A 12,854-nucleotide genomic window follows, 5' to 3' on the forward strand; every position below is an offset into this window, starting at 1 on the left:
TTAGGGCCATTATTACATGTGTTCTTTTAATATCTGATGGATTTGAAAATGCAAAATAAACAAACTTGGAGGCATTAAAAATATAATTTTCAAATTGAAAGTTAATGACAAGAAGCTCCTCCCTGAAATTCCATCATCATCATCATCCAAACTATAACAAAAGAAGACTTATAGATTAATTTATTTCAAATCCAATTGTAAGGCATTACATGGCATCAGAATTATGACTTTCGATTCGCTTAGGACTTGTTGCGTCTAATAGTAATATTTACAGGATGTTTCAACTAACATGTTTCGTCTCGATATAGTTATACCTACATCGACTTCATTCTTATTTGGAATTAGTATTTTGAAACAACAAATAACGTACTTACATATTTCCAGAATTACATGTACATACCTATAAGAAAGAAAACAGAATTATTGGTAGAAAACTACGAGCAAGATTATATTTAGATAGGATAACATTACATTATGGTTTTTGATTTAATATTTATAATCAATTTTTATCAATGATTGATCTTAATAAAACAATAAAATCAGACAATCGCAGAGTACAATCTTCAACATCAGCTTTATTTGCCCTCATCCTCCCACATATGAACGTTGCCCTGCCCATGACATGAAAATTATTCTAGGCGATTTTTTATTATTTATATTTTGTGCATTTCGGAGAAGGTGGGGTACCTTCCACACGCCTTTGTGTTAAACGCTATATGTATAAGCATATCCTATGATTATATCAGTTTCAGCATACATTTTGGGAGACAAAGGGGTTGCGGGTATACTAGGAACATATTTGAAGACAAATTACCGGCCCACACCCACTTTTTACATATTTTATATATTAAAATCTAATGACCACGCCCACTCTTTTCAATATATTTTTTAGAAAAGTACTGAACTTAACCCAGATTTGCACAAGGCTTGATAGTGACCATGATCATTTTTTACACATTTTTTCTATATTTTTCTCACAAAATTTAAATTTTTTGTACTGGGCCCGTTCGAAATGGTGTCCAGATGTATTTCTAGCTATATCCTTGAGGTCAGAAATAAAAACGTTACTTTGATAAAGCTGACATGTCATGAAAACAAGAACTTTTTGTGTCCTATATAGGACGTTTTGCATATCTGGGTTAATTTTATTTAATTTTTAGAAAATGTTCAGGAATATCCCTTGGTCCAAAATGTTGATATTTGTAGATGAATTTCAGGAGCCTATTTTTTATAGTCGCCATATTTGCTAAATTTGTGAGTACATCGGCTTGCAAATTAATTTTCGAGACAACATTGGTTGCGCCCCCGATCAAGAAAAACGATATATTTACAAATTTCTTTACACGGTGAGGTTTAACGGTCCATCAGCCATGAAAAACCAAAACATATAAGTCTAAATAAGCGAGAGAATTCGACTTAACATGGACGAGAATAAATCCTAAACAGTATCAATGGGCGAAAAAATCCGACAGTCCGTAAGAGAAAAGAAAGGTTACAGACAAAATCTGTTGGTTAATTTAAAATCCTCCTCGGACCGAAGAAGTGAAGTAGAAAATACACGGTGCTCTTGAAACAATTTTAAATGGAAGGTGCTTACACCTTGGAAGTTTTTGCGGATTCTGAAACTACAATGTTCATAGATGAGAAAAATCAAAAAACAAATAACATCGCCGGAGCGCTTTTTAAATAAATCGCGATTTAAGTTGACATTTTTAGGGGTTGTTTAGGTTTTCACGATTTTGCTTAGAAACCGCAAGTCCTATCAAAATGGACTAAAGAAAATGTTGTAGCTATGAAAATTCTCTACAAGATCGACCTTAATGGTATTTTCGTAGTTTTAACCATTTTTGAGATATAGAAGTTCAAATTGGGACAATGCACTGACTGTATCGCCCCCTTATAAAACAATGTCATGAAGGGTGCGCCTTAACTAACTTTTGATGAAAACCGCTTACACAGGGAAAGTTTTTGTGATTTCTGAAACAGCAGTGTTCATAGATGAGAAAAATCCAAAAAACAAGAAAAAATCGCTGTAGTGATTTTTAAATAAATCGCGGTCAAAATTCACATTTTTAGGTGTTTTTTAGGTTTTCACGATTTTGCTTGGAAACCGCAAGTCCAATCGAAATGAAGCCAAAGAAAATGTTGTAGCTGTGAAAATTCTCTAGAGGATTGACGTTTATCATTTGTTCCCAGCCTGTACCATTTTTGAGATAAAGAAGCTCAGTTTACATTTTTAAGTTTTTTGTTAGGGTTTCGCGATTTTGCTTGAATACGGTAAGTCTTATCGATATGGGACCTGAGAAAATCTTAAAGCTGTGAAAATTCTCTACAAGACTGACCTAAGTAACTTATCCTAAGTTGTAACATTTTTTAGATATATAAGTTTAAGTTGGGAATTTGCAGTCATGACATTGTTTTATAAGGGGCAATACAGAATTGAATTGAATTTGAATTGTCCCAATTTGAACTTCTACATCTCAAAAACGGTAAAACCGACGAAAATACCATTAAGGTCAATCTTGTAAAGAATTTTCATAGCTACAACATTTTCTTTAGTCCCATTTTGATAGGACTTGCGGTTTCTAAGTAAAATCGTGAAAACCTAAACAGCTCCTAAAAAAGCGCTCCGGCGATGTTGTTTTGTTTTTTGATTTTTCTCATCTATAAACATTGTAGTTTCAGAATCCGCAAAAACTTCCGAGGTGTAAGCACCTTCCATTTAAAACTGTTTCAAGAGCACCGTGAATATTGTAAAGCATAAAGTCCATAAAAAGTTGTAATTAAAACTCATTACGACAGGTCAGCAACGCGGACCGGGGTCTGCTAGTATATAATATAAAGTTCATAGCGCCCATGATTCGGCTATAACCTATATATCGTCATGAAGACTGCTAACGAAAAGCAAATTCCTTATGTTGTAATTATCATTGTTAGCATTTCATTTTAAATATTAAATCGCAAAATTGCATCCAAGCCCACTGCGCAAAATTGATAAAACAAAAAAACATACAAAAAGAGATTTTTTCATATTGGACTAATATTAAAGATGTTATGAGTATTTCTTTGTATATAGCTTTTACAGAATTCGACTTTTTCAAGGCGCGATATCTCTGGAACCATCAGTAAAAAAACTGAAAATATACTAAAATGTTTTGCTGATGAACAGCATTACCTCAGCAAAAAATAAAGCAAATCAAAAACCTAATTTTGAAAAAATGTCCCATATCACTCAGAGATCTCCATATACTCTCGTTAGCGTAAATGCTGAGTTATAATTAGATACTTTCACTTAATTTTTCAAAAATATAGTTTAGAAGTGGAAATATAAATGGAGTAAACGTTATTTTAGACGTTAATAGGAAAATGTTCATTCATTCGTTCAAGAGAAAAACAGTCGAGAAAACATCACCCTAATTGTAATTCATGCAAATAGTCATCCTTTGCTGTATTAATTCTCATGAGTACATTTTGTAACAACTAATAAATTTATTTTTATTAATTGAATTAATCGAGCTCACATGACCTAGAGGGTTTGTATTGAAATGTGAATTCTAGCGAAGTCTCACACACCCAACAAATATGCTACGATCGTTTCGCTAGTGGTTACTTCAGCTCATGAGGCATATCGGATGTGAATAGCTAGAACACAAAGGCGCAGTTTGAAAACTTCTACTTATACACAAATTATTGCAAATTTGATATGTAGTATTTTGAAGCCTTTTCTATCAAGTCCACCTATAGCAGAGATGGCCAGCAACAACAAATTTTCTATGCCCGCGGGCATAGGCAAGGCGATCGTACTCACACGTATAGAGTAAACATCTTCGTGTGGCTTCGTTAGGTAGGCGTGTTGTTTTCATTTTGCAAATCAGTCGATGAGAAGAACGTTGGTTCGTTAATAGTAAAGTTGGTCGTTCGGATTTTTTACACTCACCCAAGCGCAATGTATAATCTGCAAATGTGTATTTTTGGCCATCACCTAGCCAACAATTTTTGCCGATTAATTATAATCAGTTTTTTTCTGAGATTTCGCAACCTTTTTTTCCGGCTATTTTCCGAGTGCTCTGACAATCTCGGAAGGGAAATTTTGATTAGTTTTCTTTCCGATTAATTTCCGAGTACTCTGGATAAACTCTGAAGGGAAATTTTAATTCGATTTTTTCCGATTAGTTTCCGAGTACTCTGCACATAATCTGAAAAGAAATTTTAATTCGTTTCTTTTTCTCACGAACAAAATTCCCGAACTTCAGTTGAGAGTTGATTGTCTACAATAAATGGCAAGAGAAATTTCTTTGTTTTGTTTGCATGCTGTAGCTTGTTTTTTAGTGATTTCGCAGCAGTTAGCGGAACAAATGAAAATGGGAAGTTTGCATACACGTGTTGTAAAAAGTTACTTATAATAATAAATATTATTAATTCTATTTTCGATACGCCAAATAAAGAACAACAGCGTGATGGCATATGGAAACCTTATTAGGAAAGGCTGTATTTTATAATGAATACTATAAAATACAATTTATAAAGTTCAACAAATAAAGAAACTAATTATTGAGAAGTTCGCATCAAACATCCGAAAATGTTCCGATTTTCGTATAAATCAACAGAATTTGTTCCGATTTTCGGATAAAACTTTCGAAAATATTCCGATTTTTTGCCGAATATCGGACCAAACGTCCGATAATTTTCCGAATATCGGATAAAACATTCGATAATTTTCCGATTTTCGGTTCAAACATCAGAATTTGTTTCGATATTCTGAAAAAGTATCCGAAATTCGTCCTATTTTCTGTCTATTATCGAATGTTCTTTTAGAGTTTTTTCCGAAATTGTGCAGAAAATCGAAAATTCCTTTAAAATTTCCCTTCTTGTCAATCGAGTTTTTTTTACGAATTCGTTTAGAATTCGGAAAGAAACTCTAATGTTCCTTCCGATTTTTTTCCGACAAAACTTTCCGAATTCGTGGGCACCCACAGTGGATGCGCCCAACGACAAAAATCAAAAAATTCATGTCGTCGTTTCAAAAATTTAAAAATGCAAGTAGCTTCAAAACATTCCAAATTTTTCGAAACTCAACTTATTTTTTCCATTTTTCGCGGTTCTTAAGGAGAAACGCCTCATGAACATGACTAATTTTGAAGAAAAATATGTATTTAAAAATGAGAAAAAATACTTATATTCTAAGCGAATTTATGAAACAAAGGACTATTTTTAACGCCTTAACTTAAGATGACTCACTTAGTAAATTGCCTAAGCTTCATCAAAATGAAATTATTTAATATAGATGTATGGATTTCCTTAAACTTTTAGTCACTTTCAACAAATTCGAACAAATGGCCACTAGTGCCAAATTGTAGCCTAGCGCCTGTTGATTTCAAAACTGTATAGACTTTTTGCGGAAATTTGCGGTTTTGGCAGTTATGACCAAAAGTTTAACACCCCTTTTTAGTTGCTGAATCTATATTTTTTGGAATATTTTTAAGTAATTTTATTATCCTTTCCTAAATTTGGTTTCAATATAAAGTTTTTTGTATCATTAGCGATTTTTATGGCCATGGAAACTTAGAGTTGTAATGAAAACTCGCGAAAATAAATATTTTGGGGTATTCACTTTAACAAATAACTTATTTTAGTTTTGGGACACCCTAATGTTGGACCACGCTAAAAAGTGGAGATTTTTCCCCGCATTGAGAACCAAAAATTCATTATTACAAGTAATTCTGCAGACAAATGTGGTTAAATCTTATTAAGTGCCAGAAAAGGATGGTAACCCTATATGGAGGCTGTGGTCAAAAGTGGACCGATATGACAATTCTTTATAAGATGGTGTTCGGAAGTCTGAGATCATTATAGAGCATAGTCGCTTAGAATATTTGGTTGACATCTGCCCAAATAAATCGATACATAAATCATAGGGGAGTAAACCAAATCATGGACCAATACTGACAATTTTTCGTGGGGATGCTTACTATGCAATAATAACTCCTGATACCGGATTACAGCAAATTTGGTTGAACAATGTCTTGGTAACAGTAAAATACTTAAATTCAAGATGATTCGTTTCATGGGAACCACGCGAAATTTTGGACCGAGGACCACAATATTTTACGTAGAGTGTTTTTAGGCCACTATGACCCATTGATAACAATTTCAGTTCGATATAGCATTTAGAAGTATTTTTGTCACACCTTCCCATGTAAGTGCCACCACTGTGGCACCCTCACACTTATTTGTTCCGATTTCGGAACGAATTCGGCATAAGGATCGGAAATTTGTGCAGAGTTTCGTTTCGAATTCGGAAAAAAATCGGAAAAAGTTGTTAGCTGGGCAATGACCTAGAGTCTTGTCTAGAATCATTTCTCAATACATACACATGTACAATCGAAAGGGATGTCCTTCATGAATTGAAATGCTTTCCAGTTCGGAAGTTTTGATAGATTGTCTGTTTGTTGGTTCAAACCTCAACCGAGGCAGCCGTGCTCTGCTGTGAATTTTTATTTATTGTTGTCTTGTTAAGACGAAGGTCATTATACCATACACCACTATGTGGGGATGGTATTATAAGTTGGTTTTGGACAAAAAGTTTGTAACGCATCGAAATAATACCAAAATGAATATCTCGACGAGCTGGGTCGTTCTGGCTATGTGTGTCCGTCTGTCCATCTAAACCTTGTAATCACGCTACATGTCGCAATTTTGATCGGAGCGTCACCAAATTTTTGTTGTTGATGAGGGTCCCGGAGGGAAAGAAGCCTATTGATTTTGGTGATGGTCGGATAATATTCAGGGGTCGGAATGGGCAAAAAACTTATTTGGGGAAAAAGTTAACGTTTTATTTCAAAGCAAATATATCCGTATCTATAAGGGGTATACCAAAAGCAAAACCAGACAATGAAAGTAGAAAATAAACTAGGTTGTCGTAGGTGGTCAAACAACGAATATATCGCAATAGTCGCTATTGAAACCCAACTTTTCATATTTGAGATTTTAATTATAATGGCGAATATCATACACGCAGAGAAAAAATATTTTTCGCTTTTGTTGGAACAAAAATATCTGTTTTGGTTCCAAAAATGCATTTGTTTTGTTCAAACTTTGTAATCCACATCCAAAAATTCCATCTTTTGTTCCAAACATAGAAAACAAAATCAACTTTCGAATTTCCGCAATATTGTAAAAATCGTTAACAATACCGATTGTAGGAACTATCATAATCTAATTTTGTTTACAAAAAGTATTGTCAACCCAGAAAACCAGCCCAGAAATTTTTGATTCTCATATACACTTTTTACATAACTTGGATATAAATGTCGCGTATAATATTGCAATTATTGATAAACACAATACATGGTTTGCTGCATTGGCTGACAACAAAGACAAACAAAAATCCACAAGCACCCACCACAACATAAGGAATAATTAAACACCATAACAAACTCCGGTATAACACCAAACCTCAAAGCACAATGAAGAGAGAAGAATGAAACAAAACAGAAACAAATAAAAACAAGAGTCTCATTGTTGGTATACGAGTACATACACACAAAAACAAAGATAAAGGCATCATGTCATACAAACAAAACTCACCATAATTGTTTTTTTCAACACGGCATCGAATAGCGAGAGAAGAGAAAAAATTGTCGAAGAAAAGAGAGAACTATTGTCCAGTTGACAAAAACTATTTTTGGATTTAACAAAACCCACAATACTACATTTGGAATTTAACAATATCTTTACAATACATATTTTGCTCTTCGAATATTGTTGGATCAATCATATTTTTTTCTCTGCGTGTAGCTTTGGTTAGGGACCTTTCAAAAGCAAAGTCTGATTATGAAAGTAGAAAATCCCACTTTTACAATGATGCAAAGTAGGTTGGCGTAGGTGGCCAAATAACGGAGATAGCGCAATAGTCGGTAATACATCCCAATTTTCCATATTTTTTTAATCACGCTACAGGTCGCAATTTTGATCGGACCGTCAGGAAGCTTTGGAGGTTAAGCCTACTACACAGAGGAAGAAGCCTACTGATTTTGGTGATGGTCAGATAATATTCAGCGGTAGGTATGGACAAAAACGTATGTGGAGAACATTCAACGTTTTATTCATATGCGAATATATCCGCTTCTAATAGCCGTATTCCAAAAGGAAAGCCCGTTAATGTAAAAAGATAAGACTTCCGTTACACTGTTGCAAAATAGGTTGCAATAACGAATATATCGCAAAAGTCGGTAATGCATCACATTTTGCCTTTTTTGTAAACACGCTACAGGTTGCAATTTTGATAGGATCGTCACGATATCTTGGTGGTTAATAGGACTCCCAGAGAGAACCATATTGAGCTTGGTGATGGTCGGATAATATTCAAGAGTCGAAATGGGCCAAAAACTTAGGTGGACAAAAATTCAAAGTTTTATTCTTATGCGAACATCTTCACTTTTAGTAGTCATATTCCAAAAAGAATGTCCATCAATGGATTAGGAGAATATCACCTTTATTATGATGCTAAACACGTTGGCGCACATCCCACTTTCCCATTTGTTTATTTGAATAGTACTGACGAGTATCTCAGCTTTTGTTGGGTGCGTTTAAACAATGAAGACATTCTGAGCTTTAAAATGCTCGCAATTGCGTTACCAAAATTGGTGAAATGCTTGTGATGTTGAGAAAGACGCTGGAATATCCCAATTTCCAATTTATGAACTTTTATTTCCATTTCAGATATTTCTGTTTCTGTTAGACATATTCCGATGAGAGAGCTTCATAATGAAACTTAACCATCTGAGCTTTAAATTAATACAAAATGTGGCATTTATGGTAAAATATCAGAGTTATTGCAAAAGGCGCCAAGTTATATAATTGTTATATTTTTAAGTGTTTACTTTAACGACAAATACCTCTGCTTCTCTTTGGTGTATAAAAAACATGTAAAACGCTAATCAAGAAGACCAGCAAAGCTTTCAATCAGTACCAAGTAGATGTCGACAGTAGTCAAATATAAAATTAAATATTAATTATTTTGGTTCAGTTCGCCTTAAGTCATATAAAAATGTTTATGAGTGAAAAGCTTATGCACAGGGATAGTGGTGTAGGGTATCACATAGTCGGCCCCGTCCTGACTTTAGCCTTTGTTATTTGTTGAAGTTATTTATTAAAGTTTTTAATTAATTGAATTAATCGAGCTAACTTTACCTAAGGAGTTTGTATTGAAGTCCCTAGTAGCGAAGTCCCTATTATATTTTTTAGCTGTAGTGACAAGCATTAATCGTTTCAATATGTCAGTAATTTAATGTATTAATTCTGTTAATCATCATCATCGTCATTTGGAGGTAATGACAAGAGAACACATTTATTTCTTTGGTTGACCAATAAGAAAGACAAATTCAGTACATTAAGTGCCCTCGGTGTAACCGGTTATGGATAGTCATTTTCAAAAGAACTATTTTCGCGTTTTTGGCTTAACATGTTGTGCCGCAAATCGTTACCATGAAATAGCTTTACAAATCTTCAATTGTATTATTATCGTCTATGAATGTTACGAATTGCATCTGTATTTTGCCGATATGTCATTGGATGGTATGATTAGTGTCTTGAGTATAACATGGATGCTATTGTATATTTGCTTTCATTTAACACACATTATTGTCTGTCTGTGGGCCATATTCAAGAAAAATGAAGAGAAATTGTTACATCAATTGTTGCGGGATATTGAGGATAATTTACAGTTACGTTTATATCAACGCAGATCATCAAGAAGGAAAACAAGAAATATGTTTTGGAAAATATTTTTAATTTTTTTCGATATTGGATGGTTCTGCGGAGCCCTAATCATAGTCTATTTCCGTAAGCTGAGATTGGATTATGTTTTATTTGTGATACGTTATCTTTATCCTGTGATAGCAGTGTGGAACGTTTTAACACAATTTGCATGTACTGTCATGGAACTAGAGGGACAGTTACAAAACCTCTGTGAATGCCTTGAAGTGCACCCTAAACCGTGGTTCGTTCAGAAGGGCTATATACAAGCCAAACGAAATATACAAAACCTTAAACAGAAGGACGATGATGTTGAAATTAGTGCAGGACATAATGTCCTTAAAATGTTTCGTCCATTCCAATTAAAACGTATATTGGCCATGAAAGAAATCTACAATCAAATGTATACCGTGTCACGTATTTTGGCCTCTTTATATGGCCCAGGAGTGTTTTTGGCCAATATCCTATTTGTTAGCGGCGTTACCCAATATTGTTATCTAATTATTACCAATATAACCACACACGGCGAATTTGATGGACTTCGATGTTTGGCAAATCTATTTTCAATAGTACTACCCACTGTCAAGTGTCTGTTCTTATATAGCGTCTGTGATAATTTTAGCTTAAAGGTAAGTTGGGGTACAAACTGGAAATCTTTATATCCACTATAGTTATTAAATGCCGAGGTGCTGGATTGGTAAGGGTCAGCATGCTTGTCCAGCACACTGAGATCATGAGTTTACATGTCATAAGTAAAATCGAATGGCGAATATTTTTGTTTGTAACAGATTGAAATATTCAACGGTGGCCCTATAAAATATATATACGAGGGCTACTATATAAGTTTCTGGCCTAATTTCTTGCCAGGCGCCATTTCACATTTCCATTGAAAAGTTTGAAATTTGTTAGCACTGTGAAATTTGAAAAATTATTACTAAGGCTGTTTACAGTGGCGTGGAAAAAATTTGCAATTCATTTTTCATTTTGCACAAATTTCAGGACAAGAGTGACGAATTTAAATCTTTATATGGCGATGAAGACAATCGTGGCCGACGCTCGCTCATAGACGGAGGTCATCCAAAAACGACTGTTGTGTCGCTGTTTGTGGGCATTGATAACGTGCTTGAACTTATAATTCTAGGGCTTCAGGTGACATACCGTGAGATAGAGGCATCCCTAGGCATTTCTTCCACCAGCATCCCATTCTATATTGCATAAACATCTGTCTCGTTGGATCCCGCCTAATTTGACAATCGCTCAAAAAGACTCTATTGGGGAAAAAAATTGAAAAATACGATCGCGGTGCTTCGAAAGATGTTCATAGGATATAAATGATATATGAGATATATGATATATATGATCTATGATAAATATGATATATGATCGTCCTGATCATGGATCTATGCATATTAGCCCGAAACAACACAGCAATCGACCGGGTGGGTCTTCGAACACTAGCCAAATCCAACGGAAGTTGTTCTGAAAGAAGAACAACGAAGCAAATGTTTCTTCGGCAAAACTGGAAACGTGGCGACTATTCCACAATTTGTTTACATAAAGTCAAATCAAAAGAAAGCCATTCGTTGTGCACCAGGTCAATGCGTGCTCTCACACATCGTCTCAAACCAGAGCAGTTTTGACGGGCCAAAACGTACAGCCCTGACTTGTCGCTAGAAGTGGGCTATTGTCGTGTTCGTGGCACTAGAAAACATGACACAATAAAGCTAAAGGGTTTAGAACTTAGTCGTCGCTAAAGTGTGTGTGCGAATTTGTTGTGTCGTGTTTTCTAGTGCCACAATTTTTTCCGAGGGCTCTGATTTCCGATTTTTTCTGAATTTTATTTAGAAATTTTGACGATTTCTCTAATATTTGCTTAGAAATTGTACCGATTTTCTATAAGTTTGTTTTAAGAATCTCTGCACATTTTCTGAAGAATCTTAAGAATTGTCATTTCGAATTCGTTCCGATTTCAAATCGATTTTCTAAGGCCGTTTTTTGTTCGGTTCTTGTCGAAAAACAAAATGACTGGTTATAAAATTCGCATATACAATTTTTAAATTTTTTAAATATAAATGCAACATATAATAATTCAAGCTAGTGTTGATAGGTTCAACTTACTCGTGCACATTGTTGTACTATTAATCACAAAATGATAACAACAGGCAAATTCATTAGAAAGTTTGAAATTAGAATCTTCCATAAATAGCACATTAAAAGAAACTTGTCTTTGAGTGGGGGTTGTTCTGTACAGCACGACACGTGTTGTGTCAATATCAAAGGCGTCAGCTTGAGAATTGTTTCCGATTTTTTCAGAAAATCTGAACTTTTATCAGAACTTTTCCAGAATTTCTTTCCAAATTCGGACCGATTTTTCCAGAATTTTCTTCTGAATTAGGACGGAAATATGTCAGAAAATCTAATATTTTCTCCGAATTTTCCAAGAATTTACTTCCGAATTCGGACCGAGTTCGTCGCGAAACTCTAATATTTTTTAAGGATTTCCTTAGAAAATTGTTTCCGAATTCGGTGACCACGTCCATACAACTTTCGTATCGAATTCGGTACGAATTCGGCATTAGAATAGGAATTTTTTCAGAAATTCTGTCCGAATTCGGAAAAAATGTTAGCTGGGACGACAATCGATCACCTCTACTTGGCACCCAATGACTTCTTTTTATTCCCGCTCATTATGACGTATGATAAACTGGCGTCAGATAAGTTATACGACAAAATAATTTCTCGTACTACAAATCTGAAATTATCGTCAGATAAATTGTACGATAAATCTGAAATTATACATCGGAATTATTTAAAATTACCGTCAGATAAGTTGCACCATAAATCTAATCTAACTAATATGTTGTACGATAAATCTAAAACTAAAGTCAGATAAGTTGTACAACAAAATAATTTGTAGTACGATTAATCAGAAATTGTTGTCAGATAACTTGTACGATAAATCTGAAGTTAAACATCAGAGTAATTGTAAGTTGTACCACAAAATAATTTGTAGTACGATAAATCTGGCATTACCATCAGATAATTTTTACGATAAGTCTGAAATTATGCATCAGACAAATTGTAAAATTAACTAATTT

General features: G+C 34.3%; 1 protein-coding gene across 6 annotated transcripts in view; it reads right to left on the bottom strand.

The window, feature by feature from the left end:
* LOC141397526 (uncharacterized) overlaps window positions 1–12,854 on the bottom strand; it is a 381,453-nt gene that overhangs the window by 216,025 nt on the left and 152,574 nt on the right. The window lies entirely within an intron of this gene.

Source organism: Musca autumnalis, unplaced genomic scaffold (assembly GCF_047663935.1).
Source record: "Musca autumnalis isolate F117 unplaced genomic scaffold, ASM4766393v1 scaffold_3, whole genome shotgun sequence".
NCBI lineage: Eukaryota > Metazoa > Arthropoda > Insecta > Diptera > Muscidae > Musca > Musca autumnalis.